At 40.6% G+C, this 13,805-nt stretch overlaps 1 long non-coding RNA gene across 1 annotated transcript in view; it reads right to left on the bottom strand.

Annotated features, from left to right (window-relative positions):
• The window catches only part of LOC128315949 (uncharacterized), a 72,352-nt gene that overhangs the window by 33,479 nt on the left and 25,068 nt on the right, over positions 1 to 13,805 (bottom strand). The window contains exon 2 of the long non-coding RNA XR_008299192.1: positions 11,778 to 11,915. This is a non-coding gene — a long non-coding RNA (uncharacterized LOC128315949). The remainder of the gene's footprint in view (positions 1 to 11,777; positions 11,916 to 13,805) is intronic.

Genomic DNA, 13,805 nt, shown 5'->3' with positions numbered 1-13,805 from the left:
GTCACTGCTTAAGTCCAGCATCAGAACAGCATTGTTGCCCAGTTTATTGATTTCCACAAGCACATATTGACTATCATACAAAAAGGTTCCTGATAAACACACCAAGGGAAACAGCCTTGATAAGATGAACTAAAACCCTCAAGGAAGTTTGAAAAACAACAACAACAACAACAAAAAACATGTGACCCTCGTCAGGCTAACATGGCAGGTTTTATTTTGCTGACTAGTTGTTTTTACTCTGACTAGAGACTGGTTGTAGAAGGGGGAGGAGACAAAGTGGACAAATATGCTGCCTGATATAGACATTTGATTGTCATGCTGTGTGACTTATGATGGATTCTCACTTCCAATAAATACCTCACAAAACTTGACAAAATCTACATTTTTGTCAATGTTTAGAGTTTGAGTTCTTTCCATGAATAGATGCTTTGGAATGCTATATTGGCAGAGACTTCTAAGGAGGACCCAGCTACGTGGGTATTATGCAAAAGGAGATGAATGTGATTCCTGCCCTCGAGGAATCCATGATCTGGTAGGACTGATAAAACAATTAAAGAATACCATGGATATGGGGAGGCTTTGGTCAGTACCCAAGTTAGGTGCAAAGTCAAAACAGTTCAGAGCAGAGTATGCTGTTATTTTGACATTGCTTGTATCATAAGCATCACCTCAGTACTGATTTTTATCATCCCATCTGGTGAAGTCAAGGATGAAGCGAATAAGGAAGGGTGAAGATGTCTGTTTTTCATCTTACTTGATATAACCTGAAAATGTGTGGTTGTAAAAGTAATATGAGACAACTCACATAAATAGTTCTATCCATTGGGATGGAGGGACTTCTAAGCACTATGCCAAAACCATAAAATGAAGGAAAAGATGGTGATTTTACAATGATATCTCACATAAGCATATATATATATATATATATATATATATATATATATATATGTATTTAAAAGCATATATTTTAAGCATATATATGTATATATATACGTATTTAAAACTAGATTTAAGTTTGGGTGTTTGTATATATATATGTGTATATATATATATATATACACACACACATAAGTTTGGGTGTTTGTGTATATATATGTATATATATGTATATGTATATATATACATATACATATATATACATATATACTTATACATATATATACATGTATACATATATACATACATATATATATACACAAATACCCGAACTTATATATATATATATATACACATATATATATATACAAACACCCAAACTTAAATCTAGTTTTAAATAAAACTGAATAAATATTTGCAATGTATATCACACACTGTCATTTTATTTTCAATTTGTTTAAGTTTACCTTGATTTTATACTTGGATTCTTACCAAGCTCTGCCCTGAATCAATATAACAATGGTTTCTTCAAATCATTAATAGAAATATATGCACCTGAGAAACTTTCATTGACCAGAGAAGACAACGGGGAAATGAACACTAAATACAATGTGGAATCCTGGACTGGATCCTGGAACAGAAGACGCGTATGTACCCCAATAAGAAAATGAACAAAGGATAGGTACAGATAATTCAAAAGAAGAAATAAATAAAAGTGAATATAGCCAATGAAATACAAAAAATGTTTCACCTCACTAATAATCAAAGGAAAATTATTTAAGTTATACATATAATCCATATTATATGTGTAATATATATGTCATATATATATTACACACGCATTGGATTGGCAAAGACAGATCAGTGACATCCACTATGATTCTGGTATTGGTCAAATTATAAAATCATCCACTTTTCTGTATTTCTGCCTTGATCACATTATTGTCTGTAATTCACACTAGTTTAAGCTAGTGTCATCTGTCACTTGAATGACTACAATAGCCTCCTAACTTGTCAACTGTGTTCATTCATGTGTGTTGATCAGTTCTCTACTCAACCAAAGTTATCTTTTTAAAATACAAATATGACCCCTAAACCCTGTTTATATCTCCCCTTGCTGATGGAACAACAATAAGTCCTTAGCAAAACCTACAAATGCATCTGTGCCCTGATCCCTATCCATATCTCCAGCCTCACCTCACACTGGGCTGCCCTTCACTTTCCACACCAGCTATGCAAACTTTCTGCAAATGCCCTGCAGCCACATTTGCACAGGCTGTGGTTGAAGAACTCTTATGGCTCCCACTAGTCTACTTAACTACCATTTAAGCTTTAGGCCTTATCTGAAATGTCTCTTCCTCCAGAAAGCCATCCTTGAACTTCCCAAATCTGCCAAATCCTCTCTACCGCCATCTCTAACAGGACTAGGTGTCTTTCCTTAGTAACACTTACACCAAACTCCATGAGTCTAGGCAGGGATCACATCTGTCATTACTCACCATTGTATCCTAAATATCTAGCACGTGGCACTTGGCACACACTCGCACCTCAATAACTATTGTTGAATGAAATATAAATTTTTCTGAAGATCAGTTTGGCAACATATGCCAAAATTTTAAATATGTATATCTTTGACCGAGGAATCTGCTTCAGAAATTTATCTTTCCTTTATTCTCTCTCTCTCTCTCTCTCTCTCTCTCTCTCTCACACACACACACACACACACACACACACACACACACACGGAGTAAGTCCTGAGATTTTCCACTTTTTTAAGTATGTGCATATTACTTACATAATCAAAAACAATGAAAATGTTTTCATTCTTGGAGAAAATGTAAGTTAATAGTGTCTTCTGTAGGTTGTATCAAAGTGTCCCTAGGTTAAAATAGCTGCATCAAAAAGAGGACATCAAAATATCATTGCCATTCCAGAAATAATCTCAGAATGCTGTGGCAAAAGTCATAGCAGGTAGAGATTTTCAAGTAGGGATGGGGGATTGTCGAGGGCTCAAGGATGTCATCAGAAAAGGTAGCATGCAAGTCAGGTTATAAAGGAGAGTTAAGACTCACATAGATGAAGAGGGGAGTGGTGGGGAAGAGTGCAAGAGCATCAGCACCAAGAGAGGTATGGAGATAGGACCTGCAGGGCAGCAATACAGTCATTTGGTTGAGTATAACAAGTGTAGAAAGAAGCAAGATGCAAGACAGAAAAGGCAGGCTGAGGCCAGATCACAAAACCTTCAACACCCAAAGAGAAAACAATCAGTGGGGGAGGAGCAGGGGGAGGGGGGAGGGTTGTGTAGAGGGTAAACATGGCAGGTCCCATGCTTCACTGTTTTCTCATTTCTTTTTTTGAGATGGTAAAATACGCTGTTGCACTCAGTGCTACAGTGAATATCCTTAGACATTTCTTCAGGCACAAGCTTAAACATAATCATAGGAGACATTTTTAAACATGGAATTGATGTATGGAAGGGTATGCACATTTCAAATGTTGATAAATATCCTGAAATTGCTCTCTTTAGACTTGTATCAATTTACATACCTTAAAAACGTACAGATGTCTGTTTTTCTATACTGTTATCAAAAACAAGTTGTAAAAATGCATTTTAAGAAACTTTGGATATTAGGTGAAAATTGTAGTTTTAGTGTACATTTGTTTATTGTGTAGGAACATAGGCATCTTTTCAAGTATCTTAGTACCATTTGTATTTCTTTTTGTGAGTTATTTGTTCATGTTCTTTACCAATTTTTCTAGTAGAGTGTTGATCTTTTTTCTTATTGATTTGTAGAAGTCCTTTATGTTTTAACAAATTTAGCCTTTTGTTTGACATGGTTGTTATAAATATTTTCCCCTGATTTTGATTGGTCTTTTGACTTTATTTATAGTGTTTCCTATCATGCAGAAATCTTTGATTTTTAGAGCCAAATTTATCAGTCTCTTCTTTATGTCTCCTGAATTTTATCATGCTTCGAAAGTTCTTTTCCACTCCCAGATTACAAAAGTGTTTTCCATTTTTTTCCTAGAACCTTGATCATTTAATTTTCATGTTGATAGTCCATCTGGCACTTATTTTTAGCTTAAAGGAGTTAGGAGAATACAACTTTATTAATTTCCAGATGGCTACCCAATTGTCTCAACACCATTTATTGAATTATAAATTTCTCCCTACTAATTTAGATATGCGGCCTTTATCAAATACTAAGTTTTCATAAAAGTTTTGGGATCAGTTTCTGATTCTATTCTGTCTTTGTTCTCATTTATTATGTACAGTTAAGCTATATTAATTATGGTCACTTTTTAATAATTTTAATATCTTTTAGAATTCATTCCCTCCTTTTATTTCTTCTTTTCATAATTTTCCTACAATATTTTATCATACTTATTTTTCCATAAAAACTCTCAGATCAGCTTATCTGGTTACAGAAAAATATTTTAAAAAACCCTCCTATTGGTATTTTTATTGAAGCCTCATCAAATTTATAGATTAATTTGGGGAGAATTGGAAGCTCTGTAATAATTTATGCTCTTGGCCTTTCCATCTATGAAAACTTTTTCTGTGTGTGTCCCTCATTAGCATTTAAAAGTTTTCCTCACATAGATCTTAGGAGTGCCACTCTCTATGAAGATTATTTGTCAGGTACTAGATAGGAGAGGAATGAAGCTGGAGGTGAGGTGGTCAGTGAAGAGAGAACTCCCCAGGCAAGACATAATGTATAACAGAGCTCTATGAAGTCAGTCAAACTCAAAACAGCAATTTTTTTTTACTTATTGGGAACTAGAAGCAAGGGAGAAAAAAAGGAATCAAAATCTTCCCTAAGGTTTTGTGCTTAAGGAACAAGGAGTTTGGGAGGGAGTGTTATCAGAAAAAGAAAACAAGGAGGATGAGATTGTAAGCAAAAAGATGATATATTTGGCTCAGGAAATACTGGCACTCAGGTTCCAGCGAGATGTCTGGGTGAAATGTCCATTAAGCAAGTCAAAATAAATGTCTGAAGATACAGACACAGACTTAGAAAGTAAACCCATAGGGTGAAGATCAAATCTCTTCAGGGGGAGGGGGTTAGCTAGAGCCGGGAGGACAAGGGCAGGACCTTGGAGACAAGGAGAGACCATGTGTGAGGAGAAGGAAGAAGAGCCAACAAAAAGAGCCAACTCTGCTCTGAGCAGCCAGAGTAGTGGAAGAAATAGTCCAGGAGAAGAGAAGAAACAAAGGTGAATGAAAACACGGCTGTATTTGTCAGACACAAAACATTCTCATAAACTTGCATTAGGGACTGGTCAAATCTTGACCCCATTACCTATGAGTTGTATGACTTGAGGCAAGTTAATTAAGCTTTCCGAGCCTCGATTCCCTCTTCTGTAAAATGGAGATAATAATAGTACCTGTTTAATTGAGCCATTGTAATGATTAAAAGAAATATTTCTGGGATGCCTGGGTGGCTCAGTCAGTTAAGTGTTGGACTCTTGGATTCGGCTCAGGTCATGATCTCACCACTTGTGAGTTCAAGCCCCATGTCGGGCTCTGTGCTGACAGCTTGGAGTCTGGAGCCCGCTTCGGATTCTGTGTCTCCCTCTCTCTCTGTCCCTTCCCCACTCGCACTCTGTCTCTCTCTGTCTCTCAAAATTAAATAAAAACATTTTAAAAAATTAAAAAATAAATAAAATAAAATAAAATAAAATAAAATAAAATAAAATAAAACAAGTAAAGAGATACTTCTGCAAAGATTGCAGGCACTCAGAAATACTAGCTCCCTCCTTCTTCCCTGTCTCTATCTGAGGTTCATAAAGGTTAAGCAGAAGCATTCCCAAGCACACACAGCTAGTGAACAGCAGAATTTGTGACTGTACTATATTAGAAATACTTCATTCTGAAGGGGTGTATGGTCAACAGGAAGCAAAGACATCGAGGAGGTTGAGAGTTTAGCAATTAATTAGGACATTATAGGTGAGCCAGTGTGAAAATTTTCCTTCACAACAGTGGGTACAAAAGCCAGATTCCAAGAGATTAAGAAATGAGTGTCAACTGGGTACGTACCCAGAGGAAATAAAAATTGTATCTCAAACAGATATACACACTCCCATGTTTCCTGAAGTATTATTCACAATAGCCACGATATGGAAACAACCCAAATGCCGATCAGTGGATGAATGCATAAAAAGATCTGGTATGTGTATATATACATATATATAATGGAATATTATTCAACCATAAGAAAGCAGGATATTTTGCCATTTGCAACAACATGGATGGACCTTGAGCACCTTATGCTAAATGAGATAAGTCAGAGAAAAACAAATAATGCACACTATCACTTATGTGTGGAATATGAAAAAGTCAAACTCATGAAAAAATAGAGTAAAATGGTAGTTACCAAGGGATCGTGGGTTGGAAGATAAATTGATGTGATTTGAGGTTACAAACTTGCAAAGCATAGTAAATAAGCCATAGTGATAGAATGCACAGTAAAATGAATACAGATAATATTGTACTATAATTATGTAATGTGATATATACCAATACAATGACAATCATATCACAATATATAACTGTATCAAAGTAACACATGATACACCACAAATTTATACAGTGCTATATGTCAAATATATGCAACTAAGAAAAAAAGAAGTGAGTGGCTTATTCCCTCCCGTGATCTCTCTTCTTGCTCTCCCCTCAGCTTGTTTTCTCGTGTATCCTGCCTTTTGTGTATACACATATTACATGAATTAAAATGGAGTACACCACATACTGTGTTCTGACTTTTACTAACAAATGTCTTGGAGCCTTTTCCATCTCTGTATATAGAGAGCATCGTCTCTCTTTTATACAGTTGCATCCCAGTGTGTGGATATATTATGATTTAGTCTGGTCTCCATTGATGAACAGTTGGGTTGTTTCCAATCTCCTGCTTTCATAAATAATGCTGAAATGGTTAACTGTGTGCACATGTTGCTTCACACAGCAGTTCTATCTCTGAATAAATTCCCCAAAGTAAAGTTGCTACAGGACAAAATCTTCATCAGACCTACAAAGAGAATCAACATATAAATACAGAAACCATAATTCTTCTGTAGGGTGTCCAGTTTAACACAGGAACAGATAACTAAAAATCCCTACAGGAAAAGTATGTCTTACTTCCTCTCTTTACAAAAACAGAAAACAAACCCAAACACCCATGATGAATGTGCATTTTACTCCCCATTTAATGTGCTTAGCTCCAGATGTTATAGAAATCATTGGGTTTGATGTACTCTGCTATAATTTTTATTCACAATGCTGTTCAAAATCTTTTGAATAGCATTAGGGAGGTGGCTGAGCTTTGCAGGAATTAATATACAGAAACCTGAGCTGGAGTTTGTTAGAGTGACAACTATAGAGCCCTTTTATGATGACATAACTTCAGCAATCATGTATCCCTACATTGAGTTATTGGGTTAGTGGTTGGCAAGCATGCAAGTTTAAATTCATATTGTTCTCCCACTCCTTTCCTGGTGGTTTCCAGCACACTGACCCCAGAAACAACTGTATAACCCTCAATTTATAACAAGAAGCCTGTTCTTCCATGAGGCTTCGAGCACTAAGCCAGCTATCATGTCCATGGCTGCTGAGAGTGGAGACTTGGCACTTTCAGTGTGTGGGACTGAAGAGCCAGAAGGGACTCAAGAGCCAAGGGGTGGCCTGCTTTACTTATTCCTGACATCAATCATTTCCTTCTAGATGATTCTGACAATAAAAGCTGAATTTTTCCAGAGGAGCTCCATCCCCGGTCATGTCCTCATAAATCAGAATGAACTCCCCTCCCACAGTTCTACTCCAAGGACAAGCTCTGCAGGCTAAGCAGAAGGCCAACTCAGACACCCCAAAAAGAATGCAAGGGGTCCTTACCCAAGAGGGATTTGAAAAACAGAAGAAAAACAGCTAAGCTGGCAAAAGTATAAAAGTATTCAAGTGTTGTGCTTTGTAGCATTTTCTTATCAAATTAAAAAAAAATTATAACCACAAAGAAGTTAGAAAACAGCCCTCAAGGAAGAAGGAACGAGAGATTGTCACACAGAGCTGGATGTAACCAGTAGCGTAATTCTGTAGATGGTGCCACCTGGTGAGAACTCAGAGCGAGTGTAGGGTTAAAGAAAGCAGCTCAAGAAACTCCAGCGCGCTGGGAAAGCGGGGAAGAAAGGCACCAAAAATCAAAGTGCAGCTGCTCCTTTTGCTGTTTAAATCATTATATATTAGCTGAAATTTTAGTTTGTTGGCCAACACTCAAAAGTGACATATGGCCAATAAAAGGTTTGCTGGAGTGTTCCATCTGCCGTTCAACTTTACTATGGCGTCCACGTGTACAGCTCAGTGTCAGGGCGGGCTGCGCTTCACAGTCCTTGCATGAGCTGCATGTAGGCTGTTAAATGGGCACGATCCTACGCCAACATATGCCACCCACCCAGCAGAACATTTGACAAGTTGACGTGCGTGTTCCCTGGGATTTGGTCTCCACTCAGATCCAACCAGCATCCAGGAGCCACGGAACAAAAAGCGTGTGAGTGGACCAGCCCTCTGGAGTGGTGCAGGTGCGGATGCCACAAGTTCTACAAGCAGAGTTCTCCTGAGGCGTCATCTGGACACTCTGCAAAAAGCTCAGGAGAGACAGCTACATGCTGGGTGCTCATTAAACTCCACTCCAAACGCAGAGGAATTGGCAAGTGCCAGTGGCTCAATTTTGGAAACTATATTTATTGGGATTAAAATGCAAAGAGAAGAGGTCTTATTTTCCTGGCTCAGGCTTGTTTATCTCACCCACCTCAGAAGCAGAATTGCCTGCAATTAAGCAAATTGGCCCTCAGCCACCAGTATTCAGGGACCCCTCCGTGGTCCTCCTGCACTCCCATTTTTATAGCCACCTACAGTGCTGGACACATTTTGACTCCAAATCCTGGAATGGGAAATATCTAAGATACTCAAAATCATTCTAATCCTTTTCTCACTGTTGTGCTCTTAAAAGCAGAATTGGAGGGTTACTGATATCCGCAGCAACTTCTTTGTTTAAGTAAAAGAACAAAAGTTGTCCCCAAAGGTGACTTCACTGTAACCCAAAGGAACACTAGCAAGAGAAATAGTGATGCACACTACTATATCTGCTTGCATTTTGCATGATGCTGTCATTCCTCTTGTCTGCTCTGCACCTGTCAGAAATACACTGCCAGAGGCAGAGTGAGATTCGGGGCTAGACAAAGAAAGCCCTGTCGAGGACTCCTGTTTGGAATCTGTTGGCAGAGACATGGAAGGGCAGGAGGGAGACAGAGGAGGAAAAAAAAGACCTGTTGAAATACTCCATAGGAATTGATGTAAAAAAATGAAAAGTCCCTGAGTCTGTGAGGAGGTGGCACAAATTACAACAATGAATCATTTGCACAGAAATGGGCTCTCAGTTCTGACAGACAGCGAGGATTTAGGAAGACAGATTCCTCCCGGGTTCAGCAAGAAGCGAAGGCAAGGAAGCCAGTGGCGCTTGGGGTTTGGCAGACAGTCACAGACTCTTTCTCCAACGTGCTGACTTGGCAAAAACTCAGTCCTCAAGGAGCCAGGCTCTCCAGAGACTATAATTTTTTTAACCCATGTGTATTTGAGGGAAAATTTAATCTCTCTGCCTCTGACTCATTTACACTTAACTCATCAAAAAGTTGTTTGCTTTGTGCAATTTGATGGCCGGTAAGTTAGAGTCTAATTTAGAAACAGTCTCTGGTCCTGGAAAAAAAACCCAAACCCGGATGAGAGACTCAGATGGAGCATCTGCTTTCATTACAAAGGCTGGGAGGTTACTTGTTTGGGTACCAACACCGCAGGAAAAGGGGTCATCGTGTTTTAACTCCCAGCTCCCATGCTCCCAACACCCAGTACTCACACATACACACAATCAGCTAAGGCACCAGGCCTGGTAGGAAGTCTTTGGAACAGGGGGCCTGAAAGACACTGTCCCCTAATTAAATCAGGTCATATTAAAGCTGCAAAGAGCAATCATTAAGATACATCATCCTTCACCATTAACTTATAGGCACAGAATCTGGATGCAGACTGCCTTGGGTTCAAGTTGTGCCTCTGCTCTTATTATAGTACTTTAGACAGATTACTTTATCCTTATGTGCATCAGTTTCTTCACTTGTGAAATATGGACAATGGTAATAATGTCTGGGTCACAACGGTGAGGCTTAAATGCATTGATTCACACGTAGTGCTCAGCACAGATTCTGCACAGGGTAAATACTTACTTGATGGCAGTTTAAAATCAATGAACTGTAACCCTTCTTGCCAGGTGCAGCAGACATCACCCAACACCTGTATGTGTCACCTCAACCTCTCCTGACTTCTGCCCAGCTGCCACTGCTCCTGGAGCACTGCACAGGTGTCATGTGGCAGGACTCACCACATGCCCACGCCATGCAACTCTCACCTACGGGCTTGGGTTAAGTTCTCCTAAAAGCAGATCCAGAGAGAAGAGTTTAGGGTGGATGCTAGGAACACTGATAACAGATGGAAAGAAAGCCAGGGCTAATGGGAGGTGTTAGAGTAGGTACCTAGGCCTCCAGGCCACTGGAAGCCTCTGGAAGAATGCATAGCACATGCCTTATAGTTGACTCACCCGAGGGATGAAGGCACCAGAGAATTTAGCACCAACTCTTAGCTCCCAGGAAAGTTAACTCCCTAGTATGTGGGCCAGACGTGCTTCTTCAACCAGAGAGAGACTCACGCAGACAGCTGCAAAATAGGGGGTGCTGACGAATACCAGAGAGCAAAGTGTCCACATCTATGGCTGAACCCTGGGGTTTCTCAGGATTCCACTCAGGGCCTATACATGCAACCAGGAAGCACAGGGGAACTACAAACCTGTGGATAAACCTTTCAGGGGATGGTGGGAAGATAAGAGCTGGTGGATAAATTCTTCCTCTTTTCTTGCCTCAGGGTTGACTGTCCTGGCAAAGGACCCGGTTTATACATCTTCTTGGAAAAAGGTGTCACGAGATGGAACAACCCATCTTACTTAGAGGAGGTGAGCTCCACAGCCCATCTTCACCCCACTCACACCCCTCCTCCTCCAGGCCTCAGTTCCCTCAGCCCTCCCTCTTACTCCCTGGAATCTGTTGTTCCAGTAAGCCTCTAGGGAATCCTGGCTAGACAATGGGGTTACTTATGAATTCCAATCTCCACCACTGCACCAACCTCAAAAAAACTAGATCTTAGTTAAGGTGAACAGAGGTACAATGTGAGATATCAAGTCACATGTTACCTATGAAGAAGGCTTAAGACCTTCTAAGTAATCCAGGAGAAAAGATTAGATCCCAGTACCTGTGTATCCCTAAGAAGGGAGATACAGTTCCTGTAGAGAATCGTCCACCAAATGCAGGTCCCTCGATTTAGGAAAAGTAAAATTAATGTAGCAACCGAGGGGTCACATTTAGTGACTTCTTGGAATGGCTGCATTCTAGCCATTCAGTTCTGTCCACAACAACTGCAAGGCACCTCTGAAGCTAACCAGCAAACAGCAAAGATTGCCTGATGGAAAATGGTCCTTAACAAACGTATAATAAAGCAGATACTGCAGTTAACTTCAAGTTATCTTCACGTTTCAAGACTAGTTTCAGTTTTTGTTATGTTGCAGGTATTTTGAAAGAGAAATGATGTCCCTTCTCCACCCTGGTGAAGGAAGCAACTGTCTGGACACATAACTGTTCCGTGTCTGTGGCACCGAAGCACCAACCCCTGCAGTCCTCCTGCTCAGTACTCCTGGCACCAAGATGATGGTCCCATCCCAGGGTCTCCCTGTTGCCTGCCACCCATAAAATACCCTCTTCAATATGAACAGCACATCGCTTTGGTCTGTGAGGATGCTTGTCAGTTTCTCACTCACCAAAGTGCAAATGGATATTCAGCGAGGATTGTGGCCTCCGTGGCCCACCCTGAAGGGGCAGGAGAAGCAGTGACCCATGTGATGTGATTTCCGGATGCTCCTCCTGCCCGGAATTCAACATGGGAAGACACCCGGAACCTGAAGGAAAGGAAATTGCCATTTATCGAGAGCCTCTGTGCCAAGTCCTGCAGTGGAACCCTCCCCCACAGGTTAGCCCAGGGATGGGCAAAATCTTCCTGTAAAGCCCAGAAAGCAAGTGTTGTAGGCTTGGTGGTCCATACCATCTGGGCAGTAACTACTCTACCCTGCCCCCGGCTCAGCGTCCAAGCAGCCATAGACAGTCAATACACAGAAGGGTGCAGCTGTGTTCCCATTTAGTTACTAAATCAGGATTTGGCCTGCAGGCTGTAGTGTGCTGACCCCCGAGCTAGCAGAAGTCACCTTCAGAAGCACTCACAGTGGTAAGCACTGTGTTCCCAATGGAGTTTCTTGTCCAGTGCAATCACTCTCAAGAGACATCACTCAGCAAATCTCAAATGTCTTGGCATGATTCAATTCACTATCCACGCTTCCAGAGATGAGGAGTGAAGCAGGAAGGAGACACAACTTTTCAGGATAAATGCGAGTATCAGGAGATGAAAAGTCAAAGGGACATGAAAGGACGAGGTAATAAACTCTGAGCTTGGTGAGGGAGGCGAAGGGGATGAATCTGGGCGGGAAGGAGAAGGGGGGCTTGAAGGACACATTGTTGCTGGGTTGGATCATCCCAACTTTTCCCAGGAGGGCTGGCTGTAGGCACTATCCCACCATGGTTCAAACATGGTCTTGAGTGGCTCAGTCAGTTAAGCATCAGACACTTGATTTTGGTTCAGGACATGATGTCACAGTTTGGAAGTTTGAGTCCCACATCAGGCTCTGCACTGGCCGTGCAGATCCTGCTTGGGATCCTCTCTCTCTCTCTCTCTCTCTCTCTCTCTCTCTCTCTCTCTTAAAATAAATAAATAAACTTAAAAAAAAACATTTCTGGAAGTCACTTGATATAATGGGCTCTGCTTCTGACAGGTGGTGGGAATTTAGATAAATTGTTAGTCTCAGGCACCAGGCTTCTCATCTGTCAAGAGGGGATTCCTAAGATTGAAGTGAGGATCCAGTTAGATAATTCATGGAAAGGGCTTGGCCATGTGCTTGGTGTGATGTGAGCACTCCATAAAAGCTGGCTGTTATTGCCATTTTTACTTAGAATGAGCCTACGGAAGTAAAGGCTATCCGAATGAAAATACCAACCCTAGGTCTGCAGATGCTCTTTGTGGATGTTCTATAGTTCCTCTCTCCTCATAAGTAAGAAACCTATCAGTGAGTCCGCTGGCCTGTCTGGGCTCATAATAATCATAAATAGAGACACACACTCAGACAGAAGTTCCTCCATAAGGCAGCATCCATCAAACTTTGCCCCAAGAAGTTTCCCTTCCCTGACTATACACTTAAACGTATTACATCTTAGCAGTTGATCACTGATGCCACAGGGAGTGCTTCTGTGGATCCAACCTAAATGCTGGGGCTTGTGTATTCAGTCATTTATTTCGAGCATGCTTTCTGGAGGGCTTACTGGGGCTTGAGTAGAAATACAAGAAAGTATACAAATTAGATAAAATCTAGTGTTTAGAGTACGAAAACTAATTGCTTTTTAATTCTCTTTGCATGAATTCAGATGAAACCCTGTTCATGGTTCCTGAACCGAAGGGGTCAACATGAGACAAGAACATTTAGGACCAAGTTTCTATGAGAAAATGTAGCTACCACCAGAAAAATAGGAAAATGAGAATTGGAAATGGAATGTTTTCCTGGGCTCAAAACACTCATTTATTGTGGAGTCCCACTGGCCTCATCAATCCCTCCCAGCCTTTGAGGACTCATGGGTATTCTGCCTTCTCCGGGAAACCTGAATTCACAGCTCAAGTCCAGACTGGTTCCTGACTTCTCTCACTGCCTACAAGACATATAGCAGTTGCTCTCACTCCTAGGTGTGTA

The sequence above is a fragment of the Acinonyx jubatus genome, chromosome B3, assembly GCF_027475565.1.
Source record: "Acinonyx jubatus isolate Ajub_Pintada_27869175 chromosome B3, VMU_Ajub_asm_v1.0, whole genome shotgun sequence".
Taxonomy (NCBI): Eukaryota; Metazoa; Chordata; class Mammalia; order Carnivora; family Felidae; genus Acinonyx; species Acinonyx jubatus.
Note: the sequence above shows the minus strand (reverse complement) of the source record. Positions and strands in the feature narration are given on the sequence as shown.